Below are 19,988 nucleotides of genomic sequence, written 5' to 3' on the forward strand. Positions count from 1 at the left end.
GTCCATGAACATTGTGATGACATGGTTCATGGAGCATTGTGATGACAAGTGCCATGGTGAATTGTGATGACAGGTGTCATGCGGCATTGTGATGACAGTGGTCATGTAGAATTGTAATGAAAGGTATCATGGAGGACTCTGACAACAGGGGCCGTGGAGCACTGTGATGACAGTGGTCATCTAGAATTGTGATGAAATATACCAGGGAGCATTGTGATGACAGGGGTCATGGATCACCGCAATTATAGGGGCCAGGGAGCATTGTGAATACAAAGATCATGGAGCATTGAGATGACAGGGGTCATGGATCATTGTGATGACAAGGGTCCTGGAACCTTGTGATGACACGGTTCATGGAGCATTGTGATGACAAGGTTCTTCAAGCATTGTGATGACAGGGGCATGGAGCATTATGATGACAAGTGTTCTGGAGCATTGTGATGACAAGGGTATGGAACATTGTGATTACAGGGGACCAGGAGCATTGTGATTACATGGGCAGTGAATATTGTGATGACAGGGGTCATGGAGCACTGTGATGACTAGTGTCATGGAACATTGTGATGACAGGGATCATGGAGCATTGTGATGAGAGGGGCCTTGGAGCATTATGATGATAGGCGTCATGGCGTATTGTGATGAGAGTGGTCATAGAACATTAGAATATTGTGATGAAAGGGATCATGGAGCAATGTGATTACAGGGGCCATGGAGCATTGTGAATGCATAGGCCATGGAGCAATGAAATGACAGGGGTCAAGGAGCATTGTGATGTAAGTTGTCATGGAGCGTTGTCATGGAGCATCGTCATGACTATTGTCCATGAACATTGTGATGACATGGTTCATGGAGCATTGTGATGACAAGTGCCATGGCGAATTGTGATGACAGGTGTCATGCGGCATTGTGATGACAGTGGTCATGTAGAATTGTAATGAACGGTATCATGGAGGACTCTGACGACAGGGGCCGTGGAGCACTGTGATGACAGTGGTCATCTAGAATTGTGATGAAATATACCAGGGAGCATTGTGATGACAGGGGTCATGGATCACCGCAATTATAGGGGCCAGGGAGCATTGTGAATACAAAGATCATGGAGCATTGAGATGACAGGGGTCATGGATCATTGTGATGACAAGGGTCCTGGAACCTTGTGATGACACGGTTCATGGAGCATTGTGATGACAAGGTTCTTCAAGCATTGTGATGACACGGGCATGGAGCATTATGATGACAAGAGTTCTGGAGCATTGTGATGAAAAGAGTATGGAGCATTGTGATTACATGGGCAGTGAATATTGTGATGACAGGTGTTCATGGAGCACTGTGATGACAAGTGTCATGGAACATTGTGATGACAGGGTTCATGGAGCATTGTGATGAGAGGGGCCTTGGAGCATTATGATGATAGGCGTCATGGGGTATTGTGATGAGAGTGGTCATAGAACATTGTGATGAAAGGGATCATGGAGCAATGTGATTACAGGGGCCATGGAGCATTTTGAATGCATAGTCCATGGAGCAGTGTGATGACAGGGGTCATGGAACATTGTGATGAATGTGGTCATAGTTCATTGTGATGATAATTGCCCAGGAACATTGTGATGACATGGATCATGGAGCATTGTGATGACAAGGGCCATGGCGAATTGTGATGACAGGTGTCATGGGGCATTGTGATGACAGTGGTCATCGAGAATTATGAGGAAAGGTAACATGGAGCACTGTGATAACAGGGGCCATGGAGCATTGTGATGACAAAGGCCATGGAGCATTTTGATGACAAGTGTCATGGAGCATTGTGATGAGACGGGCATGGAGCATTATGATGCCCAGAGTTCTGGAGCATTGTGGTGACAAGGGCATGGAGCATTGTGATGACAAGGGCCATGGCCAATTCTGATGACAGGTGTCCTCGGGCATTGTGATGACAGAGGTTATCTAGCATTGTGATGAAAGGTACCATGGATCACTGTGATAACAGGGGCCATGGAGCATTGTGATGATAAAGGCCATGGAGCATTTTAATGAAAAGTGTCATGGAGAATTGTGATGAGACGGGCATGGAGCATTATGATGACAAGAATTCTGGAGCATTGCGTTGACAAGGGAATGGAGCATTGTGATTACAGGGACCATGGAGGAGAGTGATGACATCTGTCATGGAACATTGTGCTGACAGGGGCCATGGAGCATTGTGATGACAGGTATAATGTGGCATTGTAATGACAGTGGTCATAGAGCATTGTGATGAAATGGATCATGGAGCAATGTGATTACAGGGACCATGTAGCATTGCGAATGCATAGGCTATGGAGCATTGTGATGACAGGAGTCAAGGAGCATTGTGATGTAAGTGGTCATGGATCATTGTGATTACAAGTGTCCTGGACCTCAGTGATGGCACGGGTCATGGAGCATTGTGATGGCAAGGGCAATGGCGAATTGTGATGACATGTGTCTTGGGGCATTGTGATGACAGTGGTCATCTAGAATTGTGATAAAAGGTATCATGGAGCACTGTGATGACAGGGGCCATGGAGTATTGTAATGACAAGGCCATGGAACATTGTGATGACAAGTATCATGGAGCTTTGTGATGACACGAGCATTCATCATTATGATGACAAGAGTTCTGGAGCATTGTGATGACAAGGGCATGGAGCATTGTGAATACAGGGTCATGGAGCATTGTGATGACAACTGTCATGGAACATTGTGATGACAGGGTTCATAGAGCATTGTGATTAAAGGGGCCATGTAGCATTTTGATGACAAGGGCAGGCGAACTTTTTGATTATATTGGTAATGGAGCATTGTGATGACATGGGCAGGGAACATTGTGAAGACAGGTGTAATGGAACATTGTGATTACAGGGGACATGGAGCATTTTGATGACATGGGCAGGCAACATTGTGATGACAGGTGTCATGGAGCATTGTGATGACAATTGTCATGGAACGTTGTGCTGACAGGGATCATGGAGCATTGTGATGAGACGGTCATTGGAGCATTGTGATGACAGGCGTACTGGAGCCTTCTGAGGAAAGGTGTCATGGGTCATTGTGATTACAGCGATCATGGAACATTGTGATGACAGTGGTCATGGAGCATTGTAATGACAGGGGCCATGGAGCATTGTGATGACAGGGGTCATGGGGCATTGTGATGACAGTGGTCATGGAGCATAGTGATGAAAGGGGTCATGGAGCACTGTGATCACAGGGGCCATGTATAATTGTGATGACAAAGGCCATGGAGCATTGTGATGACAGTTGTCATGGAGCATTGTGTTGAAAGGGGCATGGAGCATTGTGACGACAATGGTCATGGAGCATTGTGATGACTGGTATCATGGAGCATTGTTCTGAAAAAGGTCATGGGGCAGTGTAATGACAAGTATCATGGAGGATGTGATGAAAGGAGTCATGGAGCATTGTGATTAAATGGATCATGAGGCATTTTGATGACAAGAGTCATGGAACATTGTGATGACAGGGCTAATGGAGCATTGTGATGACAAGGGCTATGGAGCATTGTGATGACTGGTGTCATGGAGCATTGTGATGAAAGGGGTCATGGATCACTACGATGACATGGGTAATGGAGCATTGTGATGATATGAGCATGGAGCATTGTGATGACAGGGGCCAGGGAGCATTGAGATGACAAGGGCAGGGAAAATTGTGATGACAGCAGTCATGGATCATTGTGATGATACCTGTCGTGGAATATTGTGCTGACAGGGGCTATAGAGCATTGTGATGACAGGTGTCATGTGGCATTGTGATGACAGTGGTCATAGAGCATGGTGATGACAGGGGTCAAGGAACATTGTGATGAAAGTGGTCATGGAGCATTGTGATGACACGGGCATGGAGCATTATGATGACAAGTGTTCTGGAGCATTGTGATGACAAGGGTATGGAACATTGTGATTACAGGGGACCAGGAGCATTGTGATTACATGGGCAGTGAATATTGTGATGACAGGGGTCATGGAGCACTGTGATGACTAGTGTCATGGACCATTGTGATGACAGGGATCATGGAGTATTGTGATGAGAGGGGCCTTGGAGCATTATGATGATAGGCGTCATGGCGTATTGTGATGAGAGTGGTCATAGAACATTAGAATATTGTGATGAAAGGGATCATGGAGCAATGTGATTACAGGGGCCATGGAGCATTGTGAATGCATAGGCCATGGAGCAATGAAATGACAGGGGTCAAGGAGCATTGTGATGTAAGTTGTCATGGAGCGTTGTCATGGAGCATTGTCATGACTATTGTCCATGAACATTGTGATGACATGGTTCATGGAGCATTGTGATGACAAGTGCCATGGCGAATTGTGATGACAGGTGTCATGCGGCATTGTGATGACAGTGGTCATGTAGAATTGTAATGAACGGTATCATGGAGGACTCTGACGACAGGGGCCGTGGAGCACTGTGATGACAGTGGTCATCTAGAATTGTGATGAAATATACCAGGGAGCATTGTGATGACAGGGGTCATGGATCACCGCAATTATAGGGGCCAGGGAGCATTGTGAATACAAAGATCATGGAGCATTGAGATGACAGGGGTCATGGATCATTGTGATGACAAGGGTCCTGGAACCTTGTGATGACACGGTTCATGGAGCATTGTGATGACAAGGTTCTTCAAGCATTGTGATGACACGGGCATGGAGCATTATGATGACAAGAGTTCTGGAGCATTGTGATGAAAAGGGTATGGAGCACTGTGATTACAGGGGACCAGGAGCATTGTGATTACATGGGCAGTGAATATTGTGATGACAGGTGTTCATGGAGCACTGTGATGACAAGTGTCATGGAACATTGTGATGACAGGGTTTATGGAGCACTGTGATGAGAGGGGCCTTGGAGCATTATGATGATAGGCGTCATGGGGTATTGTGATGAGAGTGGTCATAGAACATTGTGATGAAAGGGATCATGGAGCAATGTGATTACAGGGGCCATGGAGCATTTTGAATGCATAGTCCATGGAGCAGTGTGATGACAGGGGTCATGGAGCATTGTGATGAATGTGGTCATAGTTCATTGTGATGATAAGTGTCCAGGAACATTGTGATGACATGGATCATGGAGCATTGTGATGACAAGGGCCATGGCGAATTGTGATGACAGGTGTCATGGGGCATTGTGATGACAGTGGTCATCGAGAATTATGAGGAAAGGTAACATGGAGCACTGTGATAACAGGGGCCATGGAGCATTGTGATGACAAAGGCCATGGAGCATTTTGATGACAAGTGTCATGGAGCATTGTGATGAGACGGGCATGGAGCATTATGATGCCAAGAGTTCTGGAGCATTGCGTTGACAAGGGCATGGAGCATTGTGATGACAAGGGCCATGGCCAATTCTGATGACAGGTGTCATCGGGCATTGTGATGACAGAGGTTATCTAGCATTGTGATGAAAGGTACAATGGATCAATGTGATAACAGGGGCCATGGAGCATTGTGATGATAAAGGCCATGGAGCATTTTAATGAAAAGTGTCATGGAGAATTGTGATGAGACGGGCATGGAGCATTATGATGACAAGAGTTCTGGAGCATTGCGTTGACAAAGGAATGGAGCATTGTGATTACAGGGACCATGGAGGACAGTGATGACATCTGTCATGGAACATTGTGCTGACAGGGGCCATGGAGCATTGTGATGACAGGTATAATGTGGCATTGTAATGACAGTGGTCATAGAGCATTGTGATGAAATGGATCATGGAGCAATGTGATTACAGGGACCATGTAGCATTGCGAATGCATAGGCTATGGAGCATTGTGATGACAGGAGTCAAGGAGCATTGTGATGTAAGTGGTCATGGATCATTGTGATGACAAGTGTCCGGGACCATTGTGATGACACGGGTCATGGAGCATTGTGATGGCAAGGGCCATGGCGAATTGTTATGACATGTGTCTTGGGGCATTGTGATGACAGTGGTCATCTAGAATTGTGATAAAAGGTATCATGGAGCACTGTGATGACAGGGGCCATGGAGTATTGTAATGACAAGGCAATGGAACATTGTGATGACAAGTATCATGGAGCTTTGTGATGACACGAGCATTCATCATTATGATGACAAGAGTTCTGGAGCATTGTGATGACAAGGGCATCGAGCATTGTGATTACAGGGTCATGGAGCATTGTGATGACAACTGTCATGGAACATTGTGATGACAGGGTTCATGGAGCATTGTGATGACAAGTGCGATGGCGAATTGTGATGACAGGTGTCATGGGGCATTGTGTTGAAAGGGGCATGGAGCATTGTGATGACAATGGTCATGGAGCATTGTGATGACTGGTATCATGGAGCATTGTTCTGAAAAAGGTCATGGGGCAGTGTAATGACAAGTATCATGGAGGATGTGATGAAAGGAGTCATGGAGCAATGTGATTAAATGGATCATGAGGCATTTTGATGACAAGAGTCATGGAACATTGTGATGACAGGGCTAATGGAGCATTGTGATGACAAGGGCTATGGAGCATTGTGATGACAGGTGTCATGCAGCATTGTGATGAAAGGGGTCATGGATCACTACGATGACATGTGTAATGGAGCATTGTGATGATATGGACATGGAGCATTGTGATAACAGGGGCCAGGGAGCATTGAGATGACAAGAGCAGGGAACATTCTGATGACAGCAGTCTTGTATCATTGTGATGATACCTGTCATGGAACATTGTGCTGACAGGGGCTATAGAGCATTGTGATGACAGGTGTCATGTGGCATTGTGATGACAGTGGTCATAGAGCATTGTGATGAAAAGGATCATGGAGCAATGTGATTACAGGGGCCATGGAGCATTGTGAATACATAGGCCATGGAGCATTGTGATGACAGGGGTCAAGGAGCATTGTGATGAAAGTGGACATGGAGCACTGTGATGACACGGGCATGCAGCATTATGATGACAAGAATTCTGGAGCATTGTGATGAAAAGGGTATGGAGCATTGTGATTACAGGGGACCAGGAGCATTGTGATTACATGGGCAGTGAATATTGTGATGACAGGGGTCATGTAGCACTGTGATGACTAGTGTCATGGAACATTGTGATGAGAGGGATCATGGAGCACTGTGATGAGAGGGGCCTTGGAGCATTATGATGATAGGCGTCATGGGGCATTGTGATGACAGCGGTCTTGGAGCATTGTGATGAAAGGGATCATGGAGCAATGTGATTACAGGGGCCATGGAGCATTGTGAATGCATAGGCCATGGAGCAATGAAATGACAAGGGTCAAGGAGCATTGTGATGTAAGTTGTCATGGAGCATTGTGATGACAAGTGTCCATGAACATTGTGATGACATGGTTCATGGAGCTTTGTGATGACAAGTGCCATGGCGAATTGTGATGACAGGTGTCATGGGGCATCGTGATGACAGTGGTCATGTAGAATTGTAATGAAAGGTATCATGGAGGACTCTGACGACAGGGGCCGTGGAGCACTGTGATGACAGTGGTCATCTAGAATTGTGATGAAATATACCAGGGAGCATTGTGATGACAGGGGTCATGGATCACCGCAATTATAGGGGCCAGGGAGCATTGTGAATACAAAGATCATGGAGCATTGAGATGACAGGGGTCATGGATCATTGTGATGACAAGGGTCCTGGAACCTTGTGATGACACGGTTCATGGAGCATTGTGATGACAAGGTTCTTCAAGCATTGTGATGACACGGGAATGGAGCATTATGATGACAAGAGTTCTGGAGCATTGTGATGAAAAGGGTATGGAGCACTGTGATTACAGGAGACCAGGAGCATTGTGATTACATGGGCAGTGAATATTGTGATGACAGGGGTTCATGGAGCACTGTGATGACAAGTGTCATGGAACATTGTGATGACAGGGTTCATGGAGCATTGTGATGAGAGGGGCCTTGGAGCATTATGATGATACGCGTCATGGGGCCTTGTGATGACAGCGGTCTTGGAGCATTGTGATGAAAGGGATCATGGAGCAATGTGATTACAGGGGCCATGGAGCATTTTGAATGCATAGGCCATGGAGCAGTGTGATGACAGGGGTCATGGAGCATTGTGATGAATGTGGTCATAGTTCATTGTGATGATAAGTGTCCAGGAACATTGTGATGACATGGATCATGGAGCATTGTGATGACAAGGGCCATGGCGAATTGTGATGACAGGTGTCATGGGGCATTGTGATGACAGTGGTCAGCTAGAATTGTGAGGAAAGGTAACATGGAGCACTGTGATAACAGGGGCCATGGAGCATTGTGATGACAAAGGCCATGGAGCATTTTGATGACAAGTGTCATGTAGCATTGTGATGAGACGGGCATGGAGCATTATGATGCCCAGAGTTCTGGAGCATTGTGGTGACAAGGGCATGGAGCATTGTGATGACAAGGGCCATGGCCAATTCTGATGACAGGTGTCATCGGGCATTGTGATGACAGAGGTTATCTAGCATTGTGATGAAAGGTACAATGGATCAATGTGATAACAGGGGCCATGGAGCATTGTGATGATAAAGACCATGGAGCATTTTAATGAAAAGTGTCATGGAGAATTGTGATGAGACGGGCATTGAGCATTATGATGACAAGAGTTCTGGAGCATTGCGTTGACAAGGGAATGGAGCATTGTGATTACAGGGACCATGGAGGATAGTGGTGACATCTGTCATGGAACATTGTGATGACAGTGGTCATGGAGCATTGTAATGGCAGGGGCCATGGAGCATTGTGATGACAGGGGTCATGGGGCATTGTGATGACAGTGGTCATGGAGCATTGTGATGAAAGGGGTCATGGAGCACTGTGATCACAGGGGCCATGTATAATTGTGATGACAAAGACCATGGAGCATTGTGATGACAGTTGTCATGGAGCATTGTGTTGAAAGGGGCATGGAGCATTGTGACGACAATGGTCATGGAGCATTGTGATGACTGGTATCATGGAGCATTGTTCTGAAAAAGGTCATGGGGCAGTGTAATGACAAGTATCATGGAGGATGTGATGGAAGGAGTCATGGAGCATTGTGATTAAATGGATCATGAGGCATTTTGATGACAAGAGTCATGGAACATTGTGATGACAGGGCTAATGGAGCATTGTGATGACAAGGGCTATGGAGCATTGTGATGACAGGTGTCATGCAGCATTGTGATGAAAGGGGTCATGGATCACTACGATGACATGGGTAATGGAGCATTGTGATGATATGGGCATGGAGCATTGTGATAACAGGGGCCAGGGAGCATTGAGATGACAAGAGCAGGGAACATTCTGATGACAGCAGTCATGTATCATTGTGATGATACCTGTCATGGAACATTGTGCTGACAGGGGCTATAGAGCATTGTGATGACAGGTGTCATGTGGCATTGTGATGACAGTGGTCATAGAGCATTGTGATGAAAAGGATCATGGAGCAATGTGATTACAGGTGTCATGTGGCATTGTGATGACAGTGGTCATAGAGCATTGTGATGACAGGGGTCAAGGAGCATTGTGATGAAAGTGGTCATGGAGCACTGTGATGAAACGGACATGGAGCATTATGATGACAAGAGTTCTGGAGCATTGTGATGACAAGGTTATGGAGCATTGTGATTACAGGGGAACAAGAGCATTGTGCTTACATGGGCAGTGAATATTGTGATGACAGGGGTCATGGAGCACTGTGATGACTAGTGTCATGGAACATTGTGATGACAGGGATCATGGAGGATTGTGATGAGAGGGGCCTTGGAGCATTATGATGATAGGCGTCATGGGGCATTGTGATGACAGCGGTCTTGGAGCATTGTGATGAAAGGGATCATGGAGCAATGTGATTACCGGAGCCATGGAGCATTGTGAATGCATAGGCCATGGAGCAATGAAATGACAGGGGTCAAGGAGCATTGTGATGTAAGTTGTCATGGAGCATTGTGATGACAAGTGTCCATGAACATTGTGATGACATGGTTCATGGAGCATTGTGATGACAAAGACCACGGAGCATTGTGATGACAGGTGTCATGCAGCATTGTGATGTAAGGGGTCATGGATCACTACGATGACATGGGTAATGGAGCATTGTGATGATACGGGCATGGAGCATTGTGATGACAGGGGTCATGCAGCATTGTGATGACAGGGGCCATGCAGCATTTTGATGACATGGGCATGGAGCATAGTGATGACAAGAGTTCTGGAGCATTTTGATGACAAGGGCATGGATCATTTTGATGACAGGGGCCATGAAGCATTGAGATGACAAGGGAATGGAGCATTGTGATGAAAGCGGTCCTGGAGAATTGTGAGGAAACGGGTCATGGATTATTGTGATGGAAGGGTTCCTGGAGCATTCTGATGACAAGTGCCATGGAGCATTTTAATGAAAGGGGTACTGGAGCATTGTACAGAAATGGTTCATGGATCATCGTGATTACACGGATCATGGAATATTGTGATGACAAGGGTTTCGGAGCATTGCGACGACAGGGGTCATGGAGCATTGTAATAGCAGGGTGATGGGGCATTGTGATGACAGGGGCATGGAGCATTGTGATGACAGAAGTCATAGAATATTGTGATGACAAGGGCCATGGAGCATTGTCATGAAAGGTCTTATCTGGCATTGTGATGAGAGTGGTCATGGAGCATTGTGATAAAAGTTGTCCTGAAGCACTGTTATTACAGGGGCCATGTAGAATTTTGATGACAAAGGCCATGGAGCATTGTGATGACAGGCATCATGGAGCAATTTGATGAAAGTGGTCATGGAGCATTGTGATGAAATGCGCCATGGAACATTGTGAAGACAAGTGTCCTGGAGCATTGTGATGACAAGGGCCATGGCCAATTCTGATGACAGGTGTCATGGAGCATTGTGATGACAGTGGTCATCTATCATTATGATGAAAGGTATCACGGAGCACTGTGATGACAGGGGCCATGGAGCATTGTGATGACACGGGCATGGAGCATTATGATGAGAAGTGATCTGGAGCATTGCGATGACAAGGGTATGGAGCATTGTGATTACAGGGACCATGGAGCATTGTGAATGCATAGGCCATGGAGCAATGAAATGACAGGGGTCAAGGAGCATTGTGATGTAAGTTGTCATGGAGCATTGTCATGACTATTGTCCATGAACATTGTGATGACATGGTTCATGGAGCATTGTGATGACAAGTGCCATGGCGAATTGTGATGACAGGTGTCATGCGGCATTGTGATGACAGTGGTCATGTAGAATTGTAATGAACGGTATCATGGAGGACTCTGACGACAGGGGCCGTGGAGCACTGTGATGACAGTGGTCATCTAGAATTGTGATGAAATATACCAGGGAGCATTGTGATGACAGGGGTCATGGATCACCGCAATTATAGGGGCCAGGGAGCATTGTGAATACAAAGATCATGGAGCATTGAGATGACAGGGGTCATGGATCATTGTGATGACAAGGGTCCTGGAACCTTGTGATGAAACGGTTTATGGAGCATTGTGATGACAAGGTTCTTCAAGCATTGTGATGACACGGGCATGGAGCATTATGATGACAAGTGTTCTGGAGCATTGTGATGACAAGGGTATGGAACATTGTGATTACAGGGGACCAGGAGCATTGTGATTACATGGGCAGTGAATATTGTGATGACAGGGGTCATGGAGCACTGTGATGACTAGTGTCATGGAACATTGTGATGACAGGGATCATGGAGCATTGTGATGAGAGGGGCCTTGGAGCATTATGATGATAGGCGTCATGGCGTATTGTGATGAGTGTGGTCATAGAACATTAGAATATTGTGATGAAAGGGATCATGGAGCAATGTGATTACAGGGGCCATGGAGCATTGTGAATGCATAGGCCATGGAGCAATGAAATGACAGGGGTCAAGGAGCATTGTGATGTAAGTTGTCATGGAGCGTTGTCATGGAGCATTGTCATGACTATTGTCCATGAACATTGTGATGACATGGTTCATGGAGCATTGTGATGACAAGTGCCATGGCGAATTGTGATGACAGGTGTCATGCGGCATTGTGATGACAGTGGTCATGTAGAATTGTAATGAACGGTATCATGGAGGACTCTGACGACAGGGGCCGTGGAGCACTGTGATGACAGTGGTCATCTAGAATTGTGATGAAATATACCAGGGAGCATTGTGATGACAGGGGTCATGGATCACCGCAATTATAGGGGCCAGGGAGCATTGTGAATACAAAGATCATGGAGCATTGAGATGACAGGGGTCATGGATCATTGTGATGACAAGGGTCCTGGAACCTTGTGATGACACGGTTCATGGAGCATTGTGATGACAAGGTTCTTCAAGCATTGTGATGACACGGGCATGGAGCATTATGATGACAAGAGTTCTGGAGCATTGTGATGAAAAGGGTATGGAGCATTGTGATTACATGGGCAGTGAATATTGTGATGACAGGTGTTCATGGAGCACTGTGATGACAAGTGTCATGGCATATTGTGATGACAGGGTTCATGGAGCATTGTGATGAGAGGGGCCTTGGAGCATTATGATGATAGGCGTCATGGGGTATTGTGATGAGAGTGGTCATAGAACATTGTGATGAAAGGGATCATGGAGCAATGTGATTACAGGGGCCATGGAGCATTTTGAATGCATAGTCCATGGAGCAGTGTGATGACAGGGGTCATGGAACATTGTGATGAATGTGGTCATAGTTCATTGTGATGATAATTGCCCAGGAACATTGTGATGACATGGATCATGGAGCATTGTGATGACAAGGGCCATGGCGAATTGTGATGACAGGTGTCATGGGGCATTGTGATGACAGTGGTCATCGAGAATTATGAGGAAAGGTAACATGGAGCACTGTGATAACAGGGGCCATGGAGCATTGTGATGACAAAGGCCATGGAGCATTTTGATGACAAGTGTCATGGAGCATTGTGATGAGACGGGCATGGAGCATTATGATGCCCAGAGTTCTGGAGCATTGTGGTGACAAGGGCATGGAGCATTGTGATGACAAGGGCCATGGCCAATTCTGATGACAGGTGTCATCGGGCATTGTGATGACAGAGGTTATCTAGCATTGTGATGAAAGGTACCATGGATCACTGTGATAACAGGGGCCATGGAGCATTGTGATGATAAAGGCCATGGAGCATTTTAATGAAAAGTGTCATGGAGAATTGTGATGAGACGGGCATGGAGCATTATGATGACAAGAGTTCTGGAGCATTGCGTTGACAAGGGAATGGAGCATTGTGATTACAGGGACCATGGAGGAGAGTGATGACATCTGTCATGGAACATTGTGCTGACAGGGGCCATGGAGCATTGTGATGACAGGTATAATGTGGCATTGTAATGACAGTGGTCATAGAGCATTGTGATGAAATGGATCATGGAGCAATGTGATTACAGGGACCATGTAGCATTGCGAATGCATAGGCTATGGAGCATTGTGATGACAGGAGTCAAGGAGCATTGTGATGTAAGTGGTCATGGATCATTGTGATGACAAGTGTCCTGGACCATTGTGATGACACGGGTCATGGAGCATTGTGATGGCAAGGGCCATGGCGAATTGTGATGACATGTGTCTTGGGGCATTGTGATGACAGTGGTCATCTAGAATTGTGATAAAAGGTATCATGGAGCACTGTGATGACAGGGGCCATGGAGTATTGTGATGACAAGGCCATGGAACATTGTGATGACAAGTATCATGGAGCTTTGTGATGACACGAGCATTCATCATTATGATGACAAGAGTTCTGGAGCATTGTGATGACAAGGGCATGGAGCATTGTGAATACAGGGTCATGGAGCATTGTGATGACAACTGTCATGGAACATTGTGATGACAGGGTTCATAGAGCATTGTGATTAAAGGGGCCATGGAGCATTTTGATGACAAGGGCAGGCGAACTTTTTGATTATATTGGTAATGGAGCATTGTGATGACATGGGCAGGGAACATTGTGAAGACAGGTGTAATGGAACATTGTGATTACAGGGGACATGGAGCATTTTGATGACATGGGCAGGCAACATTGTGATGACAGGTGTCATGGAGCATTGTGATGACAATTGTCATGGAACGTTGTGCTGACAGGGATCATGGAGCATTGTGATGAGACGGTCATTGGAGCATTGTGATGACAGGCGTACTGGAGCCTTCTGAGGAAAGGTGTCATGGGTCATTGTGATTACAGCGATCATGGAACATTGTGATGACAGTGGTCATGGAGCATTGTAATGACAGGGGCCATGGAGCATTGTGATGACAGGGGTCATGGGGCATTGTGATGACAGTGGTCATGGAGCATAGTGATGAAAGGGGTCATGGACCACTGTGATCACAGGGGCCATGTATAATTGTGATGACAAAGGCCATGGAGCATTGTGATGACAGTTGTCATGGAGCATTGTGTTGAAAGGGGCATGGAGCATTGTGACGACAATGGTCATGGAGCATTGTGATGACTGGTATCATGGAGCATTGTTCTGAAAAAGGTCATGGGGCAGTGTAATGACAAGTATCATGGAGGATGTGATGAAAGGAGTCATGGAGCATTGTGATTAAATGGATCATGAGGCATTTTGATGACAAGAGTCATGGAACATTGTGATGACAGGGCTAATGGAGCATTGTGATGACAAGGGCTATGGAGCATTGTGATGACTGGTGTCATGGAGCATTGTGATGAAAGGGGTCATGGATCACTACGATGACATGGGTAATGGAGCATTGTGATGATATGAGCATGGAGCATTGTGATGACAGGGGCCAGGGAGCATTGAGATGACAAGGGCAGGGAAAATTGTGATGACAGCAGTCATGGATCATTGTGATGATACCTGTCGTGGAATATTGTGCTGACAGGGGCTATAGAGCATTGTGATGACAGGTGTCATGTGGCATTGTGATGACAGTGGTCATAGAGCATGGTGATGACAGGGGTCAAGGAACATTGTGATGAAAGTGGTCATGGAGCATTGTGATGACACGGGCATGGAGCATTATGATGACAAGTGTTCTGGAGCATTGTGATGACAAGGGTATGGAACATTGTGATTACAGGGGACCAGGAGCATTGTGATTACATGGGCAGTGAATATTGTGATGACAGGGTTCATGGAGCACTGTGATGACTAGTGTCATGGACCATTGTGATGACAGGGATCATGGAGTATTGTGATGAGAGGGTCCTTGGAGCATTATGATGATAGGCGTCATGGCGTATTGTGATGAGAGTGGTCATAGAACATTAGAATATTGTGATGAAAGGGATCATGGAGCAATGTGATTACAGGGGCCATGGAGCATTGTGAATGCATAGGCCATGGAGCAATGAAATGACAGGGGTCAAGGAGCATTGTGATGTAAGTTGTCATGGAGCGTTGTCATGGAGCATTGTCATGACTATTGTCCATGAACATTGTGATGACATGGTTCATGGAGCATTGTGATGACAAGTGCCATGGCGAATTGTGATGACAGGTGTCATGCGGCATTGTGATGACAGTGGTCATGTAGAATTGTAATGAACGGTATCATGGAGGACTCTGACGACAGGGGCCGTGGAGCACTGTGATGACAGTGGTCATCTAGAATTGTGATGAAATATACCAGGGAGCATTGTGATGACAGGGGTCATGGATCACCGCAATTATAGGGGCCAGGGAGCATTGTGAATACAAAGATCATGGAGCATTGAGATGACAGGGGTCATGGATCATTGTGATGACAAGGGTCCTGGAACCTTGTGATGACACGGTTCATGGAGCATTGTGATGACAAGGTTCTTCAAGCATTGTGATGACACGGGCATGGAGCATTATGATGACAAGAGTTCTGGAGCATTGTGATGAAAAGGGTATGGAGCACTGTGATTACAGGGGACCAGGAGCATTGTGATTACATGGGCAGTGAATATTGTGATGACAGGTGTTCATGGAGCACTGTGATGACAAGTGTCATGGAACATTGTGATGACAGGGTTCATGGAGCACTGTGATGAGAGGGGCCTTGGAGCATTATGATGATAGGCGTCATGGGGTATTGTGATGAGAGTGGTCATAGAACATTGTGATGAAAGGGATCATGGAGCAATGTGATTACAGGGGCCATGGAGCATTTTGAATGCATAGTCCATGGAGCAGTGTGATGACAGGGGTCATGGAGCATTGTGATGAATGTGGTCATAGTTCATTGTGATGATAAGTGTCCAGGAACATTGTGATGACATGGATCATGGAGCATTGTGATGACAAGGGCCATGGCGAATTGTGGTGACAGGTGTCATGGGGCATTGTGATGACAGTGGTCATCGAGAATTATGAGGAAAGGTAACATGGAGCACTGTGATAACAGGGGCCATGGAGCATTGTGATGACAAAGGCCATGGAGCATTTTGATGACAAGTGTCATGGAGCATTGTGATGAGACGGGCATGGAGCATTATGATGCCAAGAGTTCTGGAGCATTGCGTTGACAAGGGCATGGAGCATTGTGATGACAAGGGCCATGGCCAATTCTGATGACAGGTGTCATCGGGCATTGTGATGACAGAGGTTATCTAGCATTGTGATGAAAGGTACAATGGATCAATGTGATAACAGGGGCCATGGAGCATTGTGATGATAAAGGCCATGGAGCATTTTAATGAAAAGTGTCATGGAGAATTGTGATGAGACGGGCATGGAGCATTATGATGACAAGAGTTCTGGAGCATTGCGTTGACAAGGGAATGGAGCATTGTGATTACAGGGACCATGGAGGACAGTGATGACATCTGTCATGGAACATTGTGCTGACAGGGGCCATGGAGCATTGTGATGACAGGTATAATGTGGCATTGTAATGACAGTGGTCATAGAGCATTGTGATGAAATGGATCATGGAGCAATGTGATTACAGGGACCATGTAGCATTGCGAATGCATAGGCTATGGAGCATTGTGATGACAGGAGTCAAGGAGCATTGTGATGTAAGTGGTCATGGATCATTGTGATGACAAGTGTCCGGGACCATTGTGATGACACGGGTCATGGAGCATTGTGATGGCAAGGGCCATGGCGAATTGTTATGACATGTGTCTTGGGGCATTGTGATGACAGTGGTCATCTAGAATTGTGATAAAAGGTATCATGGAGCACTGTGATGACAGGGGCCATGGAGTATTGTAATGACAAGGCAATGGAACATTGTGATGACAAGTATCATGGAGCTTTGTGATGACACGAGCATTCATCATTATGATGACAAGAGTTCTGGAGCATTGTGATGACAAGGGCATCGAGCATTGTGATTACAGGGTCATGGAGCATTGTGATGACAACTGTCATGGAACATTGTGATGACAGGGTTCATGGAGCATTGTGATGACAAGTGCGATGGCGAATTGTGATGACAGGTGTCATGGGGCATTGTGTTGAAAGGGGCATGGAGCATTGTGATGACAATGGTCATGGAGCATTGTGATGACTGGTATCATGGAGCATTGTTCTGAAAAAGGTCATGGGGCAGTGTAATGACAAGTATCATGGAGGATGTGATGAAAGGAGTCATGGAGCATTGTGATTAAATGGATCATGAGGCATTTTGATGACAAGAGTCATGGAACATTGTGATGACAGGGCTAATGGAGCATTGTGATGACAAGGGCTATGGAGCATTGTGATGACAGGTGTCATGCAGCATTGTGATGAAAGGGGTCATGGATCACTACGATGACATGTGTAATGGAGCATTGTGATGATATGGACATGGAGCATTGTGATAACAGGGGCCAGGGAGCATTGAGATGACAAGAGCAGGGAACATTCTGATGACAGCAGTCTTGTATCATTGTGATGATACCTGTCATGGAACATTGTGCTGACAGGGGCTATAGAGCATTGTGATGACAGGTGTCATGTGGCATTGTGATGACAGTGGTCATAGAGCATTGTGATGAAAAGGATCATGGAGCAATGTGATTACAGGGGCCATGGAGCATTGTGAATACATAGGCCATGGAGCATTGTGATGACAGGGGTCAAGGAGCATTGTGATGAAAGTGGACATGGAGCACTGTGATGACACGGGCATGCAGCATTATGATGACAAGAGTTCTGGAGCATTGTGATGAAAAGGGTATGGAGCATTGTGATTACAGGGGACCAGGAGCATTGTGATTACATGGGCAGTGAATATTGTGATGACAGGGGTCATGGAGCACTGTGATGACTAGTGTCATGGAACATTGTGATGAGAGGGATCATGGAGCACTGTGATGAGAGGGGCCTTGGAGCATTATGATGATAGGCGTCATGGGGCATTGTGATGACAGCGGTCTTGGAGCATTGTGATGAAAGGGATCATGGAGCAATGTGATTACAGGGGCCATGGAGCATTGTGAATGCATAGGCCATGGAGCAATGAAATGACAGGGGTCAAGGAGCATTGTGATGTAAGTTGTCATGGAGCATTGTGATGACAAGTGTCCATGAACATTGTGATGACATGGTTCATGGAGCTTTGTGATGACAAGTGCCATGGCGAATTGTGATGACAGGTGTCATGGGGCATCGTGATGACAGTGGTCATGTAGAATTGTAATGAAAGGTATCATGGAGGACTCTGACGACAGGGGCCGTGGAGCACTGTGATGACAGTGGTCATCTAGAATTGTGATGAAATATACCAGGGAGCATTGTGATGACAGGGGTCATGGATCACCGCAATTATAGGGGCCAGGGAGCATTGTGAATACAAAGATCATGGAGCATTGAGATGACAGGGGTCATGGATCATTGTGATGACAAGGGTCCTGGAACCTTGTGATGACACGGTTCATGGAGCATTGTGATGACAAGGTTCTTCAAGCATTGTGATGACACGGGAATGGAGCATTATGATGACAAGAGTTCTGGAGCATTGTGATGAAAAGGGTATGGAGCACTGTGATTACAGGAGACCAGGAGCATTGTGATTACATGGGCAGTGAATATTGTGATGACAGGGGTTCATGGAGCACTGTGATGACAAGTGTCATGGAACATTGTGATGACAGGGTTCATGGAGCATTGTGATGAGAGGGGCCTTGGAGCATTATGATGATACGCGTCATGGGGCCTTGTGATGACAGCGGTCTTGGAGCATTGTGATGAAAGGGATCATGGAGCAATGTGATTACAGGGGCCATGGAGCATTTTGAATGCATAGGCCATGGAGCAGTGTGATGACAGGGGTCATGGAGCATTGTGATGAATGTGGTCATAGTTCATTGTGATGATAAGTGTCCAGGAACATTGTGATGACATGGATCATGGAGCATTGTGATGACAAGGGCCATGGCGAATTGTGATGACAGGTGTCATGGGGCATTGTGATGACAGTGGTCAGCTAGAATTGTGAGGAAAGGTAACATGGAGCACTGTGATAACAGGGGCCATGGAGCATTGTGATGACAAAGGCCATGGAGCATTTTGATGACAAGTGTCATGTAGCATTGTGATGAGACGGGCATGGAGCATTATGATGCCCAGAGTTCTGGAGCATTGTGGTGACAAGGGCATGGAGCATTGTGATGACAAGGGCCATGGCCAATTCTGATGACAGGTGTCATCGGGCATTGTGATGACAGAGGTTATCTAGCATTGTGATGAAAGGTACAATGGATCAATGTGATAACAGGGGCCATGGAGCATTGTGATGATAAAGACCATGGAGCATTTTAATGAAAAGTGTCATGGAGAATTGTGATGAGACGGGCATTGAGCATTATGATGACAAGAGTTCTGGAGCATTGCGTTGACAAGGGAATGGAGCATTGTGATTACAGGGACCATGGAGGATAGTGGTGACATCTGTCATGGAACATTGTGATGACAGTGGTCATGGAGCATTGTAATGACAGGGGCCATGGAGCATTGTGATGACAGGGGTCATGGGG

The 19,988-nt window shown here is 46.1% G+C and overlaps 1 long non-coding RNA gene across 1 annotated transcript; it reads left to right on the top strand.

Annotated features, from left to right (window-relative positions):
• Positions 1 to 6,070: 6,070 nt before the first annotated feature.
• LOC309622130 lies at positions 6,071 to 10,829 on the top strand. The gene is made up of 3 exons (XR_014240535.1): positions 6,071 to 6,086; positions 6,905 to 7,005; positions 10,760 to 10,829. It is a non-coding gene; the product is annotated as an uncharacterized lncRNA (long non-coding RNA).
• Positions 10,830 to 19,988: the final 9,159 nt, after the last annotated feature.

The sequence above is a fragment of the Balaenoptera borealis genome (genome assembly GCF_965194805.1).
Source record: "Balaenoptera borealis genome assembly, contig: HAP1_SCAFFOLD_1604, whole genome shotgun sequence".
In the NCBI taxonomy this organism is placed as follows: Eukaryota; Metazoa; Chordata; class Mammalia; order Artiodactyla; family Balaenopteridae; genus Balaenoptera; species Balaenoptera borealis.